This window comes from Aythya ferina (assembly GCF_964211825.1).
Source record: "Aythya ferina genome assembly, chromosome: 1".
Taxonomy (NCBI): Eukaryota; Metazoa; Chordata; class Aves; order Anseriformes; family Anatidae; genus Aythya; species Aythya ferina.
The window spans coordinates 200,723,753-200,748,507 of NC_140296.1; the positions used below are offsets into that span (position 1 = coordinate 200,723,753).

A 24,755-nucleotide genomic window follows, 5' to 3' on the forward strand; every position below is an offset into this window, starting at 1 on the left:
CTATTTCCTCCCAACTTTCTCTGCCCCCCCACTTCCCCTCGTCCTTTCTCCCCCCCTCGCCCCTCCCCGTGCCGCCCCCGGGGCTGCCCCGTGTCCCCCCCCACCTCCTTCAGCACCCTCAGGGACACTTCGCTCCCCCCACCCCGGGAGGAAAAGTCCCTTTTTTTTTCTTTTTTCTTTTTTTTTTTTTTTTTTGGAGGGAGGTCACTGATTTTTCCCCCCCTCCCTACCCCCCCGCTGTCCCCAAGCAGGGCGTGCGGGGGCCCCGTTGGATGCTCCGAGCCTCCCGGGCGCGGTGCGGCTGTGCGCGGTTGTTATGGCAATGGGAGGAGGAGGAGGAAGAAGAAGAAGAGGAGGAGGAAGAAGAGGAGGAGGAGGCAGCCCCGCCGCTGCTCTGCTGCCTGGCGCTGCCCCTCCTGACTGAATGACTGGAGATAATTCGCATTGCACCAAAACCGCGCACGTCAAACGGGAGGGGAGGGAAAGCAAAGAGAAAAAAAAAAAAAAAAAAAGGGAAAGCAGGGGGGGAAAAAAAATTAAAAAAAAAAAATAAAAACCACACCGCAGGCGGCAGCCCGGGGTGGTCCGGAGCTGCGCGGGGGTTGCGCGGGGGATGCGCGGGGTTTGCGCTGGGTTTGCGGTGCCCACCGTGAGCGCAGCCGCTCCGTAGGGGCCAAACGTGGCCCCCAGCCCCTTGCCCACCCCGCAACGGGGACGAGGGGCAGGATGCGCCCCCGGTGACACGGCAGAAATGCGCACTGTCCCCGTGGGTAGGTTTCCAGCCAATGTCTTGCAAATCGGTAAAGCGGAAAAAAAAAATAAAAAAGTGGATTTCTCCTCCAAGTTGGGAACTAAAGAGGCAGGTGCGGACCCTCGGGTGTTTTTGGGGGCGGCTCAAAACCCTCGGTTATCAAATGAGGCGGCTGAAAATGAGGCGTGACACGACTAAATAGCATCGACTCATAAACAGATGCGAATGTGCGCCCAACTGCTTAAAATGCGCCGTGTCCTTTCACAAAATCCTTAAAATCCCACTCTGAAAAGGGATTTTCCATCACTGGTGAGCCCGGGAGGTTTCCCCTGGGGCTCCCACTTCCACGCGGGTTTGGTGCCTGGGGGAGCTCAGCCAGGTGGGGAGGTGTAAATCTGGGGAAAACACCGAGACAGGCCGGGGTGTTTGGGCAATGCTACCCTCTGCTGGGCACAGCCACACGGCTGAGCATGTGCCAGCTCCTGTATTAATTAGTGCCCTGTTTAATGCAATGTTTCAGTGGCCATCCCGCTACATGGGTGGCCCAAATTGCTCGGGATTCCCTGCGATGGGTGCTTGTGTGCCATCCCAGTGTTTTCTTGGAGCAGCCAAACCTTTCCTTCTGCTGCTGTCTTACTCACATCCCCCTGCTCCTCACGGGGATCCCCTTCATGCCATCACCCTTTCTTCTCCGTGTCCATGTCCCCAGGGATCCCCAAGCTGGTGGCCCCCGCCTGGGAAGTGGTGGAGGTGGGACAGACCCCAAAGGATGCAGCCGACACTGAATAATTTTCCCTTCAACCCACACCAATGTGGTATTTTCTCCCTTTTTCACAAGTTAATAAATCGCTTGGGGCCAGAAATGCCATGCTGAGATTTTTGGGGTTGCTGAACAGGGCCGCCAAAAGTAACCTGCTGTCCTTGGGAGAAAATTGAGAGAATTTGAGGCCAGAAGGGGCAAAGGCGATCATCTGCCCTGACCTTGCTTGACAGAGGCCAAAGGAATTCGTCAGTCCAAGAAGCTGGTGCCATAATTTATCCTGGAGCCATGGCATAGCCAAACCACCCACTGCCATTATCTCTGAAGCCATGTCTGTCCATACAGCATCATGCTATAATCTCACCACCCAAGCAGCATCACCCACTTTGCCATTCCAACTTTCAATGGACAAAAATTTTACTTAAAATTACCCAAATCCTTGCCCGTGCTGCAATTTCTGAGCATAATGCTAGCCTGTAAATCTAAGTTTCCTTTTCTAATTTAGCCTGCACTTTTAACATGCCATGAATGTGCTTTTGTGTGTGTGTGTGTGCGTGATATCTTGTATTTGAAATAACCGGTAATGTATAAAATCTCGGGAGCCACTGCAGTTTTAATGAGAAGTGGAGAAGACTCCTATTAGGCAGGGCCCCCTGGCACAATAGGTGGTAACGAACCCCTTAGAGCCATTACTGTCTATCATGTCAGCCTCTAATTTTGCTTGATTGACAATATCCCACAGAGCCATTGTGGAGCACCGAGTTATTTGAAGAACAGGTATATAAAAAAAAAAAAATCTTTTAAGGAAACTTCTCTTTGTAGCAGGACATGCGGCAGTGAAGTGGCTCCAGATGGCTGTATCCAGTATTTGATTACTTAAAACCAGATTACCAAACATTAATAGAGTGGCAACACGAAGCACACAGAAATGCAAGAATCATGATTGCCAAGGAGACATCAGTCCTGGGCCCTCTTATGGCTGCTTGGTGGCAGCCTCTCATTGCCTGGGCATGCTCCTTAACTCTTCAGTCCTGTCAAATACTTTTGAAATGTATTTCAAATAAATGCTCCAAAACCAACGGTATTGGGGTTACATACAGGTGGGATGGCTGTGTAGGGCCACATTTGCTGTTGGCCCTTAATTTGGCACTGTGCAAACCACATTATAATGAGTGTAAATTGAGCCACATCCACTTTCCAAGCTCTTCCACTTACAACCTGATTTTCTTCTGTTTAAGTACTACACTATTAGATCTCTTCCCCAACATTGTTTCTGAGTCATTCAATATAATTCCCCACTTCAATTACAAATCAGCACTTTTGTTCAAGAACGGCAGGAACATTTCTCTTCCTCAGCTGCCCTGGTCTAAGCCTGATGTCCGAGCACCCACAGGTCCGTGTCCGTGGCATGGGTTAAAATCCAGCACGTAGCAACATCTGACAGCGGCTTTTCTGCTCTTGGCAAATCATTTTTTTCACCAGCCCTCTTGGGAAGGTGCATTATTGGTTTCAGCCACGCATAAACACCCAAACTATATGTGTACAAACTATAGAGGCAAAGTTATTTGATGCTATTTGGGGCTTTGCTCACGTGGATGTTGATAGCACCGCTGCCACACGTGGGTGCAGACCTCAGCAAGAAATTCAAAGTGACATCCCCAATGCTTCCTAGTCCCTAGGATGAGCCTAAGATACATTAAAATCCTGGAGCAAAGTGTCTTCATATTTGGCAGCATGTGTAACTGTCTTAATTATAGTAGGTGCCAAGTCTGACTAGCATGATAAGCATTCCCTCCAAACTCCCTTTTATATACATTTTCAGCATTTCTCAGTATTTGCAAGGAGGGGAATGCTTTGGATGCAGTCTCTGACCCAAGGTGACCTGGTAGGAAACTGGGAGGAAATCCTCTTGGGATTTATGCTGAGTCATGAGAAAATTAACTTATGAGAAGAATTGTTTATTTAGAAGAGAGAGCAAATTGCTTATTTAAAATGAGAAAATTAAATGTTTATTTATATAAGAAAATTTTATACATATGTATATATATATATATTTTTTTTTTTTTTCCCTCAGGATGGTAATTAAAAAGAGCCACAGTTTGAAAGGTGCCTTTTGGTAGGGGACCAGGGCTTGTGGGTTCTTTTTGGTTTTCACCACGGGTGAAACTAGTGCTTGTGGTTGCGTTTTAATGTTTGCCAGGCTTGTTTTGCTACCACAAATCCAGAATACAAAACTAGAAGCTCAGCTCTAAGCATGGCCATGGCAGCCTGTTTTTCCCAGGCTGAACCTGCTGCAGCCCATGCCAACAGCTCCTTCGAGCTCGTCAGAGACTTTTGGTGACTTCAAGGGACTTTGATTTGAGCTGTACAAGAGGCGTGTAAAGAAAAAAAAAATAAAAAATCCTCCCCAAACAAGAGGTGGCCGCAGGTCTTTGATACGTGGTGTTTTGTGTTCTTTTTGCTGGTTAATTATAATCGATGTCCTTAAACCACCTCTAAGCACTTTATAGCTTTTGATCAGTTTAAGCTCTTTAAGACAACCTAAGGCCCTTGCTCATCTTAGGCAGTTAAAACACTGTCCAAAACCACACAAATGCAAGGGAGAAGAGACAGTAGATGTTTGCTGTATGTGCTGCTTTTCTCATGGGGAGGAAGGAGCTCAAATTTCTGTAGGGTTTTAAACCATCTCTGTAAGGTGGAATAAGCAAGTGCTGATCCTGGTGAATCCTCACCCTGCAGCCAGTTGCCTGAAGACCATCCAGTGCTTTATTAAGCGCCCAGGTGCTTACATTACTCATGAGGTTCATAGATGCCAGCCAACCTCTTAGCTGTAAAGCTGCAACTTTTCTTCCCTGGTTTTCTCCTCATCTAGATAAACCAAGAAAGGTAGGGGACAAGAGTCATGAAAACACGGTGCGGAGGCTGCTTGTTAAACTATGGAAAAAATGGGATTTAAGAGAATAATAACCAAGCTGAACACCTCCCTTTAAGCCTGCCATACCATGTGTGCATTGCAATAAATCTTTTAAACTCAGGATCATAAATCACAGTCATATAAAATTATGGTGAGGCATAAAAAGCTATCATTGACAAAGCAGGAGCAAGAGGAGCAACATGTTGGTAAAAAAGGATGTGAGCCATGGAGAGCAGGCAGAGGCTGGATAGGAGAGCAGGGGATAGCCGAGGGATGGGTAGGACAGAGGAATGAGGGGCAGGAGATGGTCCCAGGGGGCAAACGGTACAGAACCCAACCCCCTTCCTTCCTGACGTTGAGCTCTGAAGTCCCAAATCTCAACATTCCCATGCTGCAAGAAATTGTTGCCAAAATGCATCTCTTAACGAGAGTACAAGCCCTGCTCGCATGTCTCCCTCTCAGTCTCTGAGGTGCCGAGGTGGAGGTCTGGGCTTTGGGTCCAAAAGGACGAGCCCTGCCAATGAGCCAAGTTTGGGTCTAAATGAGAACTGCATCCTTGGCTTGGCCGATGATTTTTAAGGTCCCTTCCAATCCAAACTATTATATCCTTCTATGATTTGGCTTTGCACGCTTGGTTTTTGGAGGGAGAAATAAATTAGGATGTTGCATCTACAAAGTCTATATTGAAAGAAAATTAGGTTATGAGATAAAGACTCAAAAGTTACAAAAAAATAAAATTAAATTTAAAAAAAAAAAAAAAAAAAAAGAAAGATGTCCTAATAGTTTCAATTTGGCACTATGCTACAGGTTTTCTTGGGGTGTTTTTTTTTTCAGAATTTCTCCTTTCCTATGAACGGTTCAGCACTGGGAATTTGCCCGTACAGCAAAGGAGCTGCTCACAAGGCTCTGCCCATCTTCCTGACACCCTGTAGGACACTCAGGCTGGATTCGCACTTGGAGACAGGAACAAGCCAACAAGAGCCGTGCTTCAAACGCGCCAAGTGCTATAAAATGCCAAGGGCCCTGGAAGATCAGGTCCCTGGTGTTGCAAATTGAGCACCCAAAATTAGCAAGCGCCTTTGATCATTTTGGCCTTAATCTCCCCGTGCCTCAGTTCACCAGCTGGTGATATCGCAGGAGCGCTGTGCAGATAAACGCATTAATATTGATCAGATGCTGAAGCATTACAGAGAAGCTCACAAGGAAATTAATGTTGAATTCAGCGTGTGGTTTGAACAGCGTGTGTTAATGTGGCCTAGAGCAATTCGCTGGATTAAAATAACTCAAAATCATAGGTGATCGGATAATTAAAGGATGCATCGCACTCGATGTGCACAAAGGCCCAAATTATGGCTGTGCGGGCTGTTTAATTCTGGCATTTCCTCCTGAGAGCTTGACTTTGCAACCTCACTGTTGCCCACATGTGGGTTTATAGCCCGTGTCCAGAGGAAGGGAGGTTTATCTCACCAAAGCCTCGCCCTGCACTATCTCAGTGTCTGTCAGCCTACCCCACCCCTGATAACTTTTGAGTCTGATACCAAGTCCAACCAAAAATAATGCCACTATAGGGACCACAAAAAGAGAAAATTTCAATGAGCTAGGAGGCAGAGTAGAGAGAAAAGGTCCGGCTATTCCCCTCCAGAGAGACGGGTCGCCTTGCTGCACACTAGGGAGCCCATGGGAGATGCAAACAAAACTGGAGATATGAGTCCATAGGACATGGGCATCTCTGGTGTAGCTGCCCCTGTGCTGCTGTGTCCCAGGCTGCCCAGGGGAGCTGTGGCTGCCCCATCCCTGGCAGTGCCCAAGGCCAGGCTGGATGGGGCTTTGGGCAGCCTGGGCTGCAGGGAGGTGTCCCTGCCCATGGCAGGGGGTGGCACTGGGAGGGTCTTTGAGGTCCCTTCCAACCCAAGCCATTCTATGATTCCACGAAACAACTTCATTGACACCACAGAAGAGCCTTTTTGCCCTCCCAGCCCATGCTTGCATTGAGTCCAGGTTCACCCTGAGGGCAGATCACAACCCCCCAGCTTCATGCAATATTACTGCTCAGGCCCTACACGAGTTGTCACCATGAGCTTGACACGCATGGCCAAACCACATGAATGTCACCTAAACACAATTCTCTTGCAGGGGTGACAGCCCAGGGTCATCTCAGCCAAAGGAAGGAACTTATTCTGGATGTCTCCTCTGATTGCACCCAGGATAAATATTGACAGCCTCCAGCAACATCTCACTGCATCAATGGAGTCAAATAATAAGTGAAAAGCAGAGGAAAACAAAAATTAAATGACACAAGCAGAGGAAGAAGATATGGAAAGCCATTCACTTGCCTTGGAAGTAATCACTTTTTTCATTTAAGCAGAACACTCAGCTATCTTTTATATTGTTATTGGTAAAAGTCCTCTTAGAAGCTGGAAATTAATTTTTTTTTTCTATCTCCCTCATTTTCTCTCTTTCCCATTTGGTGAACATTTCTGTTTTCCTGTGTTTCTCACAGAACTGAAATTAACTTGGCTCATTTTGTTCTTTCCTTTCACAGCCATTAACATTGCTGAATAATGAAGAGAGAAGCGGCTTTGTTAATTAACCGCAGCCACTGCATTAAGTCCAGGCTGACATTGCACTCGCACGCAAGAAAAGGCGCCGTGCCATCGGCGCATGAGCACGTGAGGCAACAGCCAGAGCTGAGCCTTGATGTCCAAACTGATCCCAGAAGACAGACGAAGTGTTGTAGTCTTTATTGATGAGCAGATTCCCCCTCCAAATGCATTATTCAGGCCTGCTTTCTGTGGTTTCCTACTATATGTTTCTAATCACGATGGGATTCCAGGTTAAAACGATTTTATTTGTTTTCAGTCATGATGTGACACAGAAATGCACACTTGGGGCAGTCTCTCCATCCTGGTTTTCTACCGAAACTTGCTGTTTTTATAAAACGAGGGCTGAGACAATCCCCTGGGCTTTTCACTCCAGGTGTTGGCTGCCAGGAAAAAAAGTAAATGCCCTGGAGCAGGCAGTGAAAAAAGTAAACTGGCAGCACTTTTATCTCCCACAAAGAGATCTCCAAGGATAGCGGCCAGCCTGCCTACTAACAGGGAGGTCTGCTGGGGAATACTTTCCTCACCTTTCCCTGAAAAATACCCTGATGAGGACCAGCATCCCTGGCTAACTGGACAGCAAGCTAGGAAGACGCTAACACAGACTGATCTCGTATTTTTTCACCCTATTTCCCTCTCCATCACGTTATTTGTGCCCTGAGGGGCTGCATGAGGCAAGCTCAAGCCATTAGCACCAGCTCCTTGGCAACAGGGCTGTGTTGCAGGGATGATGGTGGAAAGAAAAAGATACCTTGCCAGGCATACCCCTGCCACTTCCCAGCCTGCAATAGTCAGGCAAAACTTAGCAGCCAACAGGAAGCTGCAGACCTCCAAATCCACAGGGAAATCCATCAAAAGCTCATGCTTGGTTTGGAAGATAAGTTAATGAGTCAACAGAACCTACAGGAGAAATGCGACCCACCTGCATGGAAGGGGAATGCAGACTTTAAGCTAAGCAAGAACTTGCTCAAGTCCCAACTTTTGTTCTTTTTATAAAATATGCTCTTGCCTTGGGTTTAGGTCATGCCCTAGTGCTCCCTGGCAGGCAACCAAACTCAGTAGGTGCTTTAGGCAAAGGACAAGAGCTTTGTTCCTCCAGAAAGGGGCCAGCAGGACAGCCTCACACTTTGCCCTGCGCTCAGCCCTTCCTGCATAGAGGGTCAACATCCCAAAATGATGCCACTGGTTGGGTTGATAGAGGGCAACTAATGCAAGAAATAATCCTGTTCACAGGGTCAGAGTAGTGACAAGCAAAGATTTGGTGCAGGGCACTTGATCTAGGCCTAAACACTGCCTCGTCCTGCACATCCCCAGCAGCAATCGAGTGACGGAGCTGAGCTAAAGTTGCCCCCTGGCTAGATCAGTGCCCTCTGCTCTTTGCAAGCCACACTCCATTTACACAAAATGAATTACCAACCGAGTTGCCAAGCAAAGAAAGGGTTCAATTTTGCAATTTCAGCTCTGCCAAAAGTCTCATTCCCTGCCAGAGCTGAAAGCAGAAGGTGCCAGTATTTAGCAGAAGCAGGGGTGTTTTGGAAAGTTTTAATGGAATTCCCATCTTCCAGGCCACCAGCGCCAGCCACTGTAATTCTTCCAGCTGTCCAAATTTGTTGCTACTGGGATGTGAGCAGCCTGTGAAAAGATCTCCAGAAGGTGAGTTATGCAGAATGGTGGACAGGGAAAGGATTCTAGTAGAAGAACGAATCTCATTTTTTTTCCAGAGATCTATAACTCATCTGGAAAAAATGTGCATTTATCTAATTGATATGAAAGCTACAGCCCCATTAAGGTTGTTATACAGTATCTAATTAAACAGGTGTTTCTAATCCTTGCAGCACAATGCAGGTGGCTTTCTCCAACGGATTTGAGCTTCACTTGGTGCTCTTCATAAACTCTGGTGCATTTTAAGCACCCTCCCTTAAATAAATTTCCATGGGCATAGAAAGCAAGGAAAGCCAGCCTGCTTTATTGAACCCGGTTCCTTTCAGGCCATCTCCTGAGCTCCATTTAGCAGCTCTCTGCTCTTTGCCTTCACTCACCTCTTGCACCTGCTTTGAGCAGAGACTGCTGCAGAAAATTTGCTCTACATCAGCCCCCAACAGCTGCCAAAAAGGGGCTCATCACCTTGACTTTGCAGCAATTCCTACTGGGATATGGTAAATTCAGTCCTATTTGTTGTCAAAGCTCTTGTCTTGGTTTATGCTTGCTGCACGCTGTTCAGTAAGCATCCTCATCCCCATTGTAGAGGTGCAGGAAAGCCATCAGCCCAATCAACAGCGTCACTGGCATGTTTTAATCGTGTTGAGTCTCACTGAAACTCTTGCACCTTATCACAGCCCTTCACGGACACCTAAACAAGCCTTCAGCCCCCAAAAGCAGGTCCATGTCTCCAACTAAATAAAAGCCTGGTATGAAAAGCAGCCGAGGAGCCTGGCTGTGCCTGTCTCCCCAGCTGCTCCTCCAGTGTCACTCAATGTTGGCTAATTGCTTGGACAAGGAGATTAGCCACACAGTGATGCCTCAGCTCTGCCATTTCTGCAATTTGCCTTTGGGGCTCCATGGGAACCCAGTGCATGCGCTGTTTGCCTTCACCTGTAGACTTTGGGTGCGCCCCCTGAGCATTGGCCATTGCCCTCTTACCCATGCAGTTCTGTGGGGCAGTCACAGCGTGGATGAACGCCTGGAGAAACCACAACACACCTGCAGCTCTGCCTCAAAGCCCATGACAAAGACCTGGACTTATCTCGCCTATCTTCAGCCTTCAAATGCATACAGCATCGGGGCAGGTTAGGCAGGCGGAGAGCTTCAGTAGGGCCACTGCCGAGGTGGTTTCAGACTGTAAAAGCAAAGCAGATCTGCTGAAGGCAATGAGCTGAAAATTACATCCTGAAAGAGAGCTCATGTAAGCCAGACCCTGTACTAGCACCCGAGCTGTACCCCCTTTTCCCTAAAGCCTCGGTTACTCATGTTAAGGACGTGGATGGGAAGAGTCTGTGTGACCCAGCCTGCCTGATCCTTAATTTATACACCAAATAGGAACACGAAGCTTTCAGCGGTTTTATTTCCAAAATGACCTGCTTTAATTAGTGAAAAGCACTCTTCTAGAGCCGTCTGCTGGTCTCCTGGAAGGGGCAGTACTGTTCCTGCTGCCACGTGTTTCATTGGGGTGCCTTGACACGGGTCTCCTCGTACCCTGGGCTCTGTGTTTGCCGGGGGCTGGAGTGCGCAGGACGCTGTTCAGACAAACAGCTCTCTTCCAGGAACCAGCCACATCCGTGATGTTTTCCACCCAGCACAGGCTCATTTATTTTCCGCTTTATCTCCCAGAACAACAACACCTCCATCCCCCAGCTCCACGCCACCTGTCCCTCTGATAAAGGCCTCTTTATGGGATATCCTATGTGGGAAAAAAGGCTGTTTCCTCTTCTTTACTCTCTTTTATTTTTCACTGCTCTTATTATTCCTCCCCCATTTGCCCCCATGCCTCCCAAAACAGCAACAAAAAGCCCTCTCCCTTCTGGGGGTCACTTGGAAAAGCCAGGCCATGCAGGTGTCTAAGCAGTTTCCTTTTGGGAAGCAATTTTTATGCAAAGTCCCACGGGGCAGTCATGGCTGGGGAGAAAAGGGTGCAAAGAGCTGCTGCTATGGGGGTGAGTCTCATAAGGATCAGCACGGGACCATTTCTCCTTACGGTGTGCAACACATTCCTGTGGGGTTATTGGGTAGGAAATCTGGGGTTATTGGGTAGAGAAAAAAAAAAAAATGAAAAAGACAGGAAGATTCATTGGATCCTGACAGCTTGTTTTTCTGCTGTACTGCCAACTTCTCTTTATGTTGATTCATAGGATCTATTAGTTTGGACTTAATGATCTTGAAGGTCTTTTCCAACCTAAACGATTCTGATTCTGTGATGCACGGCAGGGACAGGGTGTTTGCTTCCCCAGGCAAAGCAGCAAGCAGAGCTAGATGGTTTAATACTTTGGTGCTCAATGTGCCAAACAATGGCTGAAAAACATGAAGGTGGCACCTCTGTGGAGGTCACTTGCTGTCCTTCCTGAAGGTCATTTTGAAGCGGGTGGCCCTGGTAACAACACTCCAGGGGAAAATTCAATGCTCAGTGAAAAGAGCTTGGGGTTCTCCTAGAACAGCAAGGACCCAAAGAGGATGAAATGATGGGGGTATGCAGAAGGTAAATTGGCGCTGCTTTTTGGCTACAGGCATAGTACAGGAACAAAGGATGGCCTGTGAAACATAGGAAAAAATTACTAAGAAGATGTTATTTTTAGGCTAGAAGCCAGCATTACTTCCATCCTGGGACACCCAGCCATGGTGAGTTATGGCTGTGTGGGTACCAAAGGGCTTTCCCTTTTGCAGCCCTGTCACTCCATACTCCATGAAAGAAAGACACAGCATGGAAGAGAACAGAATTTTTATTTATTTATATATATACACATATATTTTATATATATATATATATATATATATATCTGTAGGCACCATCTTTCCCACTTAAACCTTATCATGCTCTGAAAATCTGCAAAGACCCATCTGTGTGAGGTTTTTTTTTCTTAGGTTGGTGCCTATCTTGATGTGATCCTCAAGAAGCTGCTGAATAAATCCTACCATTTTCTGCAGGCTTTTCCCCCTTCCCTTGCAAGTCTCTTTGGTCGGGCTGTTTCCAGTCTTGGCAAAACGAATGCAGAGCTGTGTTGTGAAACAAGCACTTTCCTCCCACCCTGCCCTGCCTGCAGGAGGGATGCTCCCAAAATATATTCCCCAAACCAACATGGTAGCAACATGGTAGCCACCGTCAAATCTGTCCTCCTTTGCTGCAACAGCTTCAAGAAACATCATTTCACTGCTGCTCTGCTGTGACGATGCAGTCCTCTCCAGCCAGAATCACTTCGCTCATCCTCCCCTGGCAGCCTGGAAACACTTTGGGGGAAAAACATCCCCTTTTTGACCAGCTCTGAAAAGAACGAGGAGAGTCAGGGCTAAAGGGATTTTTCTACAATGCAAGTGGCATTGCACATAAAAGATAACAAGTTTTTTTGTTGTTGTTGCTTGTTTATTATTATTATTTTACAATAGATAAATTGAAAGTGGGAGAAAACAGCTGCAGTCCCAGCATCCCGACCATGTCTCAGCACAGGAACACCAGGCACCAGCATGGGCACTCAGAGCAGCTGGGCACGGGTGAGATGAATCCCAAATGCAGCACACGCTTCCCTCTGCACTGCTTCAGATCGCTGAGTAGATCGGCGGGGCCGCAGGCAGCCCCAAGGAACATCTTTTTGTGCCAAAGCCCTGGTTTGCACCAAGCATTGCCCAAGGCGGCAAGGAGATAACTGTGAGTTTATCCTTGCTGGCGTGCAGCGAATGCTAACAGAGCCACAGCGCTGCTCGTTGAGTCGCTGGTGCAGCAACGGTCAGCTCCACAGGTAGTGCAATTTTGGGGCTGTGCTGATTTATATCAGTAAAGAAGCAGGCTCTTTTCTTGTTCTGAACAAAGAAGGCATGTACTAAGAAGCACGTTTGCTCCCGCTTTTGTATCTGACATGAAAGGATGGCTCGTCTTGGTGTGGGAGAAGGTCTGAAGGCCTGCTAGCAGCTCTCCCCCAGTGCGTAAAATAACAGTTTGTTCTTCTAACCGTAAGAAAACATTGCTTCTTCTCTCTTCCTTGGCACAACTGAAAATCTGAATTAGTGGCTTTTTCCTATGTTCCCAACTACAAAGATGAAAAGCTATTTTCCCCCTTTATCTGTATGCTGGGTGCCTGACTCTCTCGTGGCATTTCCCCCAACGACAGCGGGGCAGCTGGCTTTGTCCTTACATTAAAACGTGCTGCAGAAAAGCCTTTCTGCCCATGCAGTCTGCACAGATAATGTTTCTACAGCCCCAGGAAAGTGCGGTATTTTTGGCCCAACAGGCAGCAATATTTCTTGCCATCTCCTGTCAAGTTTTCCAGATGTTCTAGAAGCTGTCCAAGGAAAGATGATGCTTTAGTGCCTCAAGGACTGTAACTGAGGCAGACTTCCCCAGGACTGACACACAAATACCCATCGTATCAGATGCTACTTAACCCAGAGCCTTTATAAAATAAGTTATTGGAATCCAGGCATCTAAAACCTGCTGCTGCTTTAGTGGTTTAGCCCTTCTTCACAGAGAAAAGCAGCCCAGCTGCTGTAATAGGACAACACCATCACAGTTACCTTAATTTACATTACATAATTTTCAATTTACATTGCCAACTTTTGCCCTGCTGTTGGAGCTGCATCCCTGCGTCAGCTGGTGCAGGGCCTGGGGAGGCTGGCAGGAGGTGCTCCTTGGCACCTTCCTCCTCAGGCACCTGGGCCTGAGAAAACACATTTCTCAGCTTTTGGTACCATCATTTAAGTTCCCGGGAAAAAATTGGTAAGTGCCCATGAGCCATCACATCCAGAGCTGAGCCCTGGCCCTGGGTCCTGGGTAACTTGTTCTGCCCCCAGCCTTGTTTTGTGTGGATTTTCTTTTCAGACTTCCAGGTTCAGGTGGGCCTTGGTGCTGCAGACCACCACAATGCGTTGGAGCAGGCCTGTGGGTGCCTTTCTTCTTCAGCTTTAATGGCTTTTCACAAGGAATATTAGCTTTTGTGCTCCCCTAGATGAATTGGCAAGCCCTAATGAGCTGTGAATACAATTTGATAAAGCTCTCATTTGGAGGACGGAAATGTTTCCATGGAAGGAAATGAATGAAGCCAGGAGGAGGGAGGGCACAGAGGTGTGCGGCCTCAGAGCATGGAACAGACAGGGCTGAACTTCTGAGGAGCTGCAGAGCCTTCAGGTGTACTTCAGGAATGCCCAGAAGGCAGCATCAGCTTCCCCCGGGTTGTTTTTGGGGGGAACCACAAACCTGTGCTAAGCTCCTGGTTCCCAAACATGCTCCAAGAGCTGGGACAGGAATGGTATAGGTGAAAAGCCAGCCTGGTGCACCCAAGACCTCCTCAAACATAGAGTCACAGAGTCATTAAGCTTGGAAAAGCCCTCCAAGATCACCTGGTCCAACCACCCCCTACCACCACTGTCACCCACAAACCATGTCTCCAAGCACCACATCCAACCTCTCCTTGAACACCCCCAGGGACGGGGACTCCACCACCTCCCTGGGCAACCCGTCCCAGTGCCTGACTGCTCTTTCTGAGCAGAAATGGCTCCTCATTGCCAAGCTGAACCTCTCCTGGCACAACTTGAGGCCATTCCCTCTGATCCTATCACTAATTACCTGTGAGAAGAGGCCGACCCCCAGCTCCCCACACCTTCCTTTCAGGTAGTTGCAGAGAGCAATGAGGTCTGCCCTGAGCCTCCTCTTCTCCACACCAAACACCCCCAGTGCCCTCAGCCACTCCTCACAGGACTTGTGCTCCAGGCCCCTCACCAGCTTCATAGCCCTGCTCTGGACACGCTCCAGGGCCTCGATGTCCTTGTATTGAGGGGCCCAAAGCTGAACACAGCACTTGAGATGCGGCCTCACCAGAGCAGAGTACAGGGGGAGGATCAGCTCCCTGCTCCTGCTTGATGCTGAAGGGAAAGCCAAGAAGGGGGCTGTGCCAAGTGGGGCTCCTCTCCAGAATTACTTGGTCCCCTTGCTCAGATGTAAGCAGCTCCTCTGGGATGCCCCAGACCATGGGGCTCAGCCCATTCTGGGCTTTGCTTCAAGTGTGGCACTGGGAATTACCTCTGTGGCACACTGTCCTTCCATCTCAAGGACAGGTTGCTTCCTAGAGCCTCTAGTTAGGCTGATGCTATCTCGTGGGGAACCCCACTAACTATTGGAAGAAAATCAGATTATGGCAACTTCCATTAACACCAGGCAGCACGGTGCTGTGTAAATCTCCTCCTCCTCCTCATGGGGCTGACTCTCAGAGGAGGTATGAGGGTGTTGCAGAGGTTTTGGTAGCACCAGGGAAGGATCTGCAGTCTCTCCCTTCCCCAGGATTCCTTTATTCAAGAAATATGCTCTTGCATAACTGTGCACAAAGCTAAACATACACGTTCACAAAGCATCTCCACCCACATACCTAAAGCACAGCTAAAACACTCAAGCTGGAACAAAAAGTCACCTTACTCTACCCCAGAGACACACGCAAGGATATAGGCAATAAAGCAAGTTTTCTTCTTCCTTTGTATTTATTTATTTTTTATATATCAAAGCTTCAGACACTGAAAGACATCCATTTCCACTTAGGCCTGCGTTTGACTTGCAGGGGTGCCTCTCTGTTGGAAAGGCTCAGCTCAGAATCTACAAACCCATCAATGGGAAGGACACCATGTCATTGCATTGACCAGGTTATGGTTTCATGGAAATCCTGACCACGTTTAACCTACGTATAAACACTGGCTGGATCACAATAACCATTAGGTCAGAGGTTGGACTCGATGATCTTGAGGTCTCTTCCAACCTAGAAAATTCTGTGATTCTGTGTGATCTCCCTCCTGTTCCGCCCTCCCTTTTTACCTAATATTCCCTGATAATTATTTTCTGCCCCCTATTTCTCACGTGCTCTCCCTTCGAGACTAATAAATAACATCTGAAATTCAAACAAATAAAAGTTTACTGAAGTCAGAGCTTGGACAAAATTCAGCATTAGGTCACCAAGAATCCAAAATCACCGTCTTAATTTTCCCTAAAAGAATTATATTTATTTTTGCCCAAAGACGCTATTAGGTTAATGTTTACCAACAAAATGAAAATTGTTTTTTAATAGGCCTGAATGATACAAGAAAAATCATCAAACAGGAAGAAAAAAAAATTATAGGCTGGGAGCCAAATCTTACAAATTGTACTTTAGAGCGAGAAAACAGCTTTCTCTCTGAAGTTATCATGTGTTAGTATCTCATGTTAACAGTCTTTTGTGTTTCTTATTAGTTTAACATGAAGATGCCCTTCACTTTATTGATGACTAAATTGCTATCTGAATCAGGAGCGTTGCCATTAATGAGGAGAAGTACGTGCTGAATCTATGAATGGAAACGTTTGTAGGAAGCATGCAGCCAGGATCATCTGGTTTAACAAGCTGTTGGAGGCTCATGGAAAACTTGGTGGAATAGTAGGGGCTGAGCTCAGCCTCCATGCACCCAAATCTGAAGGCAGCACAATGGATGTGATTCCAGAGGAAGCTGGGGTAGAAAAAAGTCGCATCCAGATGTTGGGATGCAAGATTTTCTTAAGGTGTGAGGTTTGTGTCATTGCTCTGTCCCCATAAACAGTGGCTAGGCTAGTACCAACCTTGACAGCTAAAAATCAAAGACGTGAAGAAGCTGCATGTTCTAGGAAGAACACTGGTTGGGCAGAGGAAAAGGAGAGCCTGAAATTAGTGCTTTCCCTACTAAGCTGCAACACAAAAGCAACATTAATCCATTGTCCTGATAGCCCACAAGCTGCTGAGCCCAGGGACAACTCCAAATTAGCCCCAGGAGGCTGTGCCTTACCTTGACCATGGCTGAGGACCAGAAGAGGCTGAGGAAGAAGAGGACACATGGGAGCCTGTGTAGACTGAACAAACTGAATGCAGCAGAAAACCAGTGGGTTTTGTTTCATGGCAGCCTCTTGAAGCCTGGAGACCTGAATCTCAGCATAACACCCATGCAGCCATCCTCCTCTTCCAGCCTCAAGATGGACGAAGCTCATGGTGCTGGATGACACAGTGGGCACAGAGCACAAGGGAGAGCCTCCTGCCCAGGGAGGACCTTTTAAAGTCAGAGTCCTTGCTGAAGAGACCTCAGAAGAAAAATCTTCACCCATGCACACCACCATTCATGGGCTTCAGCTGGTTAATGCTGTCCTACCCAGAAACCTGTTTCTCTTGCTATAAATGTCAGCCACAAGACTGATGGTTACACATGGTGGTTGCAGGTGTCTGGAATGACTCCAGTTAATTTATTTCAGGGTTGGGTACTATTTTTCACCTCCTTTAATTTTAAAGAGGGTTCTGCAACCATGAAGTCACCGCAGCCCCCCATCTCCTGACGTATGAAAGCTGTAGGCCGACTAACTTATTAGCACCCTAGATAATGAAAAACACGTCAAAATTTAAGGCTAATGCAGATTCCCTTACTGAAAATATGTGTATATAATGTGTAAACAGCATCTGAGCCATGTGCTTAAGGTAATAATTAAGGAGAATTATCTTTAGGATATGTATTAAAACAGCATAATTGAAGTTTAAATATTATACGTCCATATTAAAGAGAAGCAGATAATCTTTTGCGTAGGAAAACAACATTAAATGGAGCAACTGCTTCCATGCCCAGAAGAAGCCAGGCTGGATTGCCACCACATGGGCTTGCGTTTATGTTCCAAGATAAACATAACCCAGACATCCCAATGTTACGTTCAAAAACATGTTTACGTTAATATATCAGTCACCATCCCTGGAGGTCTTTAAAAGACGTTGAGATGTAGAGCTTAGTCATGTGGTTTAGTGGAGGACTGGTTCGTGTTAGGTCAGAGGTTGGATTAGGTGACCTTGGAGGTCTCTTCCACCCTAGATGATTCTGTGATGAAGATGTTGGGGAGCAACCTGGGCAAACTGCTAGGCAGGATTTGGGGAGGGAGAGGGAAGAGGAGGCTCATTTACAGATTGCTGAGGTATTTGAGATGTCAGACAGTCAGAAATCCACAACTCTTTCCCAATGGCTAATTCCATAAATAAACCTTGCATGCTCTGAGACTGAAGGAGGAGTCATCAATCACTTCTTAGAGCCAGGTGGGCCTGAGTGGTGCAAAAGCAACAATTAACGCTCATTATCACTTGGTTTCAGGTCTTCTTAGGGGAAAAGGTTATCACAGAATCACAGAATTTTTCTAGGTTGGAAGAGACCTCAAGGTCATCGAGTCCAACCTCTGACCTAACGCTAACAGTCCCCACTAAACCATTTCCCTAAGCTCTACATCTAAACGTCTTTTGAAGACTTCCAGGGATGGTGACTCCACCACTTCCCTGGGCAGCCTGTTCCAGTGCCTCACAACCCTTTCAGTGAAGAAGTTCTTCCTAACATCTAACCTAAAACTCCCCTGGCTCAACTTAAGCCCATTCCCCCTCGTCCTGTCACCAGGCACGTGGGAGAACAGGCCAACCCCCACCTCGCTACAGCCTCCCTTGAGGTACCTATAGAGAGCGATAAGGTCACCCCTGAGCCTCCTCTTCTCCAGGCTGAACAAGCCCAGCTCCCTCAGCCGCTCCTCGTAGGACTTGTTCTCCAGGCCCCTCACCAGCTTCGTCACCCTTCTCTGCACCCGCTCAAGCACCTCGATGTCCTTCTTGTAGCGAGGGGCCCAAAACTGAACACAGTACTCGAGGTGCGGCCTCATCAGAGCTGAGTACAGGGGGACGATCACCTCCCTAGCCCTGCTGGTCACACCGTTCCTGATACAAGCCAGGATGCCGTTGGCCTTCTTGGCCACCTGAGCACACTGCTGGCTCATATTCAGCCGACTATCCACCATCACTCCCAGGTCCTTCTCTGCCTGGCAGTTCTCCAACCATTCCTCTCCCAGCCTGTAGCTCTGCTTGGGGTTATTGCGCCCCAGGTGCAGGACCCGGCACTTGGCCTTGTTGAACTTCATGCAGTTGACCTCAGCCCATCAGTGCAGCCTATCCAGATCCTCCTGCAGAGCCTTCCTACCCTCAAGCAGATCGACACACGCACCTAACTTGGTGTCATCTGCGAACTTACTGAGGGTGCACTCGATGCCCTCGTCCAGATCATCGATGAAGATATTAAAGAGGACCAGCAGCACATCAAAAGCGTCCAGATTAACCAAAGTTCTTTGAGTCAAGTATTTCTGACAAACCTCAAGGTCATTGAAAGAGGTTCAAGAAACACAACAAACACAGAGCATCATCACAGAGGATTTTCTGTAATTAAAAATTACCAGCAAATTATACTAATGCCTTCTTCTTTTGTTCCTTACTGGGGATATTTATGCTTCAAAGAACACCAAATGCTGCAAGGCGATTAGCAAACCCTTTGAGACAGAGGCCTTCCAACATGGCACCGTCTTCCTTTTTGCTCACCTGCTCCCGATCTGCAGCTCCCCTCCAAATGAGCCTCTCCCCCTTTCCCAGGTGTATGCGAGAACAAAAGATACCAGATGAGTTTTCTTCCCCTTGCTGTGAGGTTAAAGAGAAAACCTATCTGCAGGCAATCCCAATCCATCAGCAAGCCCACCAGGTTGTTTCGCAGCTCACTGATGCCAATCAAATGGTTTCTATGAGAGAATAACTGCTGTTCCCTGACACTGCTGCACTGCTTGGTGTCGATCGTTGCCTCCTAGAGAGGGAGAAAACCCAAATCCAACCCCAGTGCTGGAGCTGAACTCACCCTCCTCTTCACCCCCGTGCTCTGAGCAGGGCTGGACCACTGTGTCTCCAAAGGAGATGGTGGTGGCCACGAGCAGATGAAGAACACCGAGAACATCCAGATGAAATAAAGCACGGGTACAACTGGGAAAGGACACGTGGCAGCCACAGAGGGGATGTGAAGTCCCAGGGAGGGTTGTCTCACTGGGTAAGGCTGAAATTTGCACCAAGTTTTGAAAAAGCATGGCGAGGATGGGTCTCAAGTAAAATCAAGCATAAGGCAATACGATTCCTGCAGGGTTCACCAAATTCAACATGTAGCTTACTTTAGGGCTGGGAATAAGATATTTTTTCTGAGGTCTCTCCCTGCTCGTCTTTGCCACACACAGCCAGTTTCTTTTAGAAGCAACATGGAGCTCAGCACTACTTTCCTTATTGAAGGATCCAGATTTTGTCTTTCCTACCAAGCCGCGTTTCCTCGTGATAATGATCTTCCCTCCCTCTGGCCACTCTCCAATGATCGACATATTTCTCGAAATATCACTCCTAAAATTGGACGCTGCAGCACACCAGCGCCAAACCAAGCAACATAACCGCATTTCTTACGTGTCCTTCTGCTAACCCACAATGACACCTGCCTTCTTCCTCCCCCAACAGCTTATTATCGCCTTGCGTTTAATGGTCTCTCCTGTAACTCACCCACTCCCCCCGTCCTGCTGCTCGCGCAATTTCCACATTTCGTATCCAAACGCCTGCTATCTCCTTCAAAGGACAGCACTTTGCACTCACCTTTAATTTCTTCCTAGTGATTTCAGGACATTTTTTTTCCTGGGTATTATGGCCATTTCCAAGTCTGATAAAACCACCTGAATTCCTGCATGTATTCTCAAGTTGCTGACAACCGCAGATTTTTATATGGGCTACTTACTTCACCACTCAAGTCACTAATGAAGATACAGAAAGATGCAGACCGTACTAGAAGAATACTCTGACTACATACCAATAACTATTCCAAGTGTATTTTTTCTTCCTACCACATTGTGATAATTTAGTCTATTCCCTCCTTTTGATTGTAAAAAGAAAGCGAGGCAAAGAAAACATTGCTTGCATCAGTTTTCTCCAAATCATTCAGTTTTTTCTCCATCCCCTCATCATTCCACACTTAATCATGTGCCTTTCCTTCCCATTTCTGTTGTTTCATTTTGATTGATCCTTAGAAGTCCTTGCTATGCATTTTTTTTCTTCACATTAGGAGACTGCGAAGAAAATAGGAGATTCCTCTTTCTGCTTCTTTTCCTCCTTTCCCAAAAGCATTCAACACTGACTCTGCAGACACTTCCCCTTGAATTACCTCTGACTTCAAGATCACTTCTAATAAGCCCGAATGCAATCCAAAACAGCTGACCCTAGTACAACACCCTCCATCTTCTGAGATGCAAGTTCTGTTCTCTTAGAAAAATAATAATAATAAATCCATTAACTCTTTGTCTTTCCGGGTCTTCCCATGTTACTTTCCCAACAGATACAGGAATGGCAAATACCTCCCATTTCCTTCAGACTTCATTTGTCAACCCGATGTCTAAAGTCCCCATTTGACTTCTTTTTTTTTCTTTAGTTAGTCTATCCTAATAACAAGGGCACGGCTTCTGCTTTTCCTGTTGTGGGAACATCTACCTCCCCAAGCTTTGTACACATGGACACCCTTGCTCTTCAGCATCATGGCTTGGTATCAATCCTTCCTGAACGAACCACATCTCTCTATTCCAGTTCTCTGGTTTGTCTCCCAAAGTCTCTGCTATATGCCCATCAACCAGAGTTTTGAGGTATACCCACACTGAGTTCCTCTTGTGCATTATCCATGCAGGTGTAAAGACATTTTAGCCAAACATGTTGCTTCATTCTCTCTCCTGAAAAGAGCCTCAGGCCAATGAAGTATTTATTTACATCAATGAAGTGCAACAATCTGAAATTGAGTTTCATGCCAGAACCAGAGTCAAGAGCTAGAAGTCATCACCTGGAGACAATAACCCACACTCAGAGATCCTGGGTCACACAAGACAGACACCAAAATGTTAAGCCCTACTCTAGTATCTGAATGTGAGCCCTGAAGACTAGAAATAAAAGGTACTGCTTGTTTTTTTCTCTTGGCAGAAATGCTATTTTAAAGAATCAGAAGTCTCTCGTGAATGTTAGTTGTAGCTCCCACGGAGAAATGGTGACTTCTCACAACCTTTTTGACAAACCAACCTTTCCCCACAACCTGCCAAAATACAGTGCTGGAAAAGCCTCACCAGTTACTGAGAGGGCCCTAGAGCAGTCAAAACACTCTCAGGACCCAGGTAGCACATTGCTACAATAGGCAGGACATTGGAATAAAGCAAGTCTTAAAAAAATAAAATAAATAAAATTAAATTAAAAAAGGAAACTTAGTGCAGTGCTAATCTATTATTACAAAAATCTATGATCACACATTACTGCTTAAGGACTCTGTACCTTTACAAAAGCTGCAGGTCTGCATAAAATAAGCCAGTTATGGCTGCAAATCTTATTTTAATTTATACAATTTCAGGATGGCTGCAAGTTCAAGGAGACTTTATCTTTACAATATCTTAATTTGAATGTGATGATCTCTATAAATTCCACATCCTGGTAAACCTCTGTTATTAAGACTTAAACCTCCAAACAGCAGCATTACCAAGAATTTGTCATGAATCAAATGTTCTATGGTCTGTCTCTGTATTATACTTTTAAGGCCCATCTTCTCTAGACCAAAGATATGATTTTTAACACAACCTTATTGGCTGAAGTCCCAGATTTGCTGTCCAAACACAAACTGAATAGCGTAACTCCAACCTCTGAGGTTAAAGTTATTACTAGATACCAGGCTGATTTGTGTATCAGTATTCCCCGGCAGGTAGCCTGTGTTCTTCTCCAGCTGGCCAACACTTCAGAATCCAGATGGTTTTAAGAGCTAAGCTAACTCCAGTGTGCACAAAGGTACCAGGAAATCTTTTTATGCCATTTGTGTCCCACCATTACCCATCTCCATGCTACCATCGATCTACTTTGGAACCCCTTCCTCTGGCAATGGTCTCTTGAACATCTTTAGTCTCGTAGTCTACACTGCTTAAATGGACACCTGAACTGTGTCTGACGTGGTGCCTTTCCTCTAGCCAGCATGGCACCCTGGACATCAGCTACTTGCAAGCATGTAAGAATGAGATTTATGAAATTTCTAGGTAAGACTGTCGGATGCAGTTATGAGGGTTAACAAACCACACAGTCTGACCAGAATCTAAGAAGTGCTATTCATTTTACTGAAGCTCAGAGCTGGGGAACAAATTACACCCCTATTTTTAGGATTCTTTGCTGATCTTATAGACCACCACTCAAAGTTAAATCAGATCGTCTAAGAGTAAGGAAACAAGTGGACACAGTTTTTTAATTTCAGGTCAGTATTATCCATGCTGCTGCTTATTCTAATCTTAACTTTCACCCAAATATTGCATTGGTAGGTCAGGAAGATGAGGACAAAATTGGAAAAGAAGAGCCAAAGGAGCACAAATAAAATGGACAGTCCACAGCCCAGAAGTACATGAGCATTACGCCAAATCCTGAACTAAGCCAGTACATGCTAATAACTACTGCTTAGGGGGTCACTGGAATCCTGATCCCCATTATCCATCTGAGAGATCGAACATTGCAACCACTGGCCATGAGATAATGAAGACATCTTTGATATTCGTGGCAGAGCTGCAATCCAAGAACAGACTCACTGCAGTTGAGCCACTAGACATAGCCAGACCTTTTTTTTTTTTTTTTTTTTTTTTTTTTTTTAAGAGGATGGCATTTGGCAAGCATCCAATATGTACACAGAGATCACATGCTACCTCCCTCTAAAGCTCTCTGTTTGCCATCTAGGTTAGATTACAAATATCTTTATATAATGTTTTAGGCATATGACTAAAAATGGACAGTATTTAGTTAGCCCTTACTCAGCGAATGGTGATCATATCACTGAATCACAGAAACAACGGTTTGTTCAACTGCAGTTTTGTATTTTGATATTTCTGTATGATGGCTAGAGGCAAAAATTGACTTTATTATGACCTGAAATAGAATTAAAAGTTTCACATATTTTCCATTTAAAACTGATATAACACATTATTAATGTAGCAATGTTGGCTTCCTCATCTCCCCAAGAGGAACACATTTAATTATTTTCACAGACCAAAAGGTCATACGGGATGAGAATTCTCGTAGAAGAGCAATCTTTGATCTAGCAGACAACAACAAAACTGGTAACCAGAAGACAAAGAAAGAAGCAAAGTAAATATTGAGTATATGTTTAAATTATGAAGATATCATATTTTGGGAAACCCAGTTATGCAGAACAGATATTTTTACAGTTAGGGACTTTCTGTAACAGGACCTAAAGAGGTTATGGACAGGAAGGAGTAACTTCAAAGCAAAGAGTAAAGCTTTTTATTATTATTATTATTAAGTTTCTGCCTGATTTAGAAACAATCTGACAAGGGTTTCGAAACCTTCTGGCAAGGGTGGAAAAAAAAAAAAAAAATCATCCAAAGTCCCACGGTATGACAGGATTATGTATAGCCCAGCCCTGAGTTAATGTCCATTTAATTTATGTACAAAAAGCTACGGAGGAGATTCCACTGCTTCAGAAGGAAAGGGAAAGGCAGATTCTGTACTCAAGACTCCAGAAGTTGTAACCTGTGATATTTAATAATTGTATTTGGTAGAACTGGATCCTTAATCTGCATAATCTTTAAGTAAAGTTCATTGAAAACTGAAGCTAGAGACAGTAAGAAATGATTTAACATCTAAGTGCAGATTTAGCATCTAAGAACAGATTGTAACTGAGTGCCACATCAATTTGCCAGCAAAAATGAGGCAAAGAAAAACTTTATACACACACAAAGCATCACATAACTGGTTCAAAATAGGAACCAATTTCCAGGGGCTGCGAGCACCTCTAAATTTCCTTTCATTTCAGTTGGGCACACGTAAATTACCGATGCCACGCAAACACCTATATCCAGAAGTCAATTGATTCTTAGTCCGAAACTGAACGCCCCTCCAAAAAAAATTACAGAAAATCAGTAACAAGAGCTTCTGTTTCCCCAGACTTAGTCAAACTTCCTTTTATACAAAGAACATGAAGTACCAAATAAATACAGAATTTAAGAGCTAAGAGAGTAATCGTATTCTTCAGAAACTCAGAGACTTAATACAAAAGAAAGAAAACTGAGTCCACATATAAAAATCATGGGTTGATGATATGCTTAAGTATTTATATTAAAGCCAAAGCTGATGTCTGATATGTAATCATATATGTTAAACATATATGATATGTTAAAAACATATG

General features: G+C 45.8%; 1 protein-coding gene and 1 long non-coding RNA gene across 5 annotated transcripts in view; one reads left to right on the top strand and one right to left on the bottom strand.

Annotated features, from left to right (window-relative positions):
* Positions 1-17,714: 17,714 nt before the first annotated feature.
* On the top strand, positions 17,715-24,459 carry LOC311436156. Its single transcript, XR_014692624.1, has 2 exons — positions 17,715-17,843; positions 18,791-24,459. It is a non-coding gene; the product is annotated as an uncharacterized lncRNA (long non-coding RNA).
* Positions 24,094-24,755, bottom strand: part of CDC123 (cell division cycle 123) — a gene marked incomplete at its 5' end in the record, with an annotated part of 34,839 nt that continues 34,177 nt past the window's right edge. For all 4 annotated transcript variants that reach the window (XM_084517840.1, XM_084517841.1, XM_084517842.1 and 1 more), the window contains one exon: positions 24,094-24,704. The remainder of the gene's footprint in view (positions 24,705-24,755) is intronic.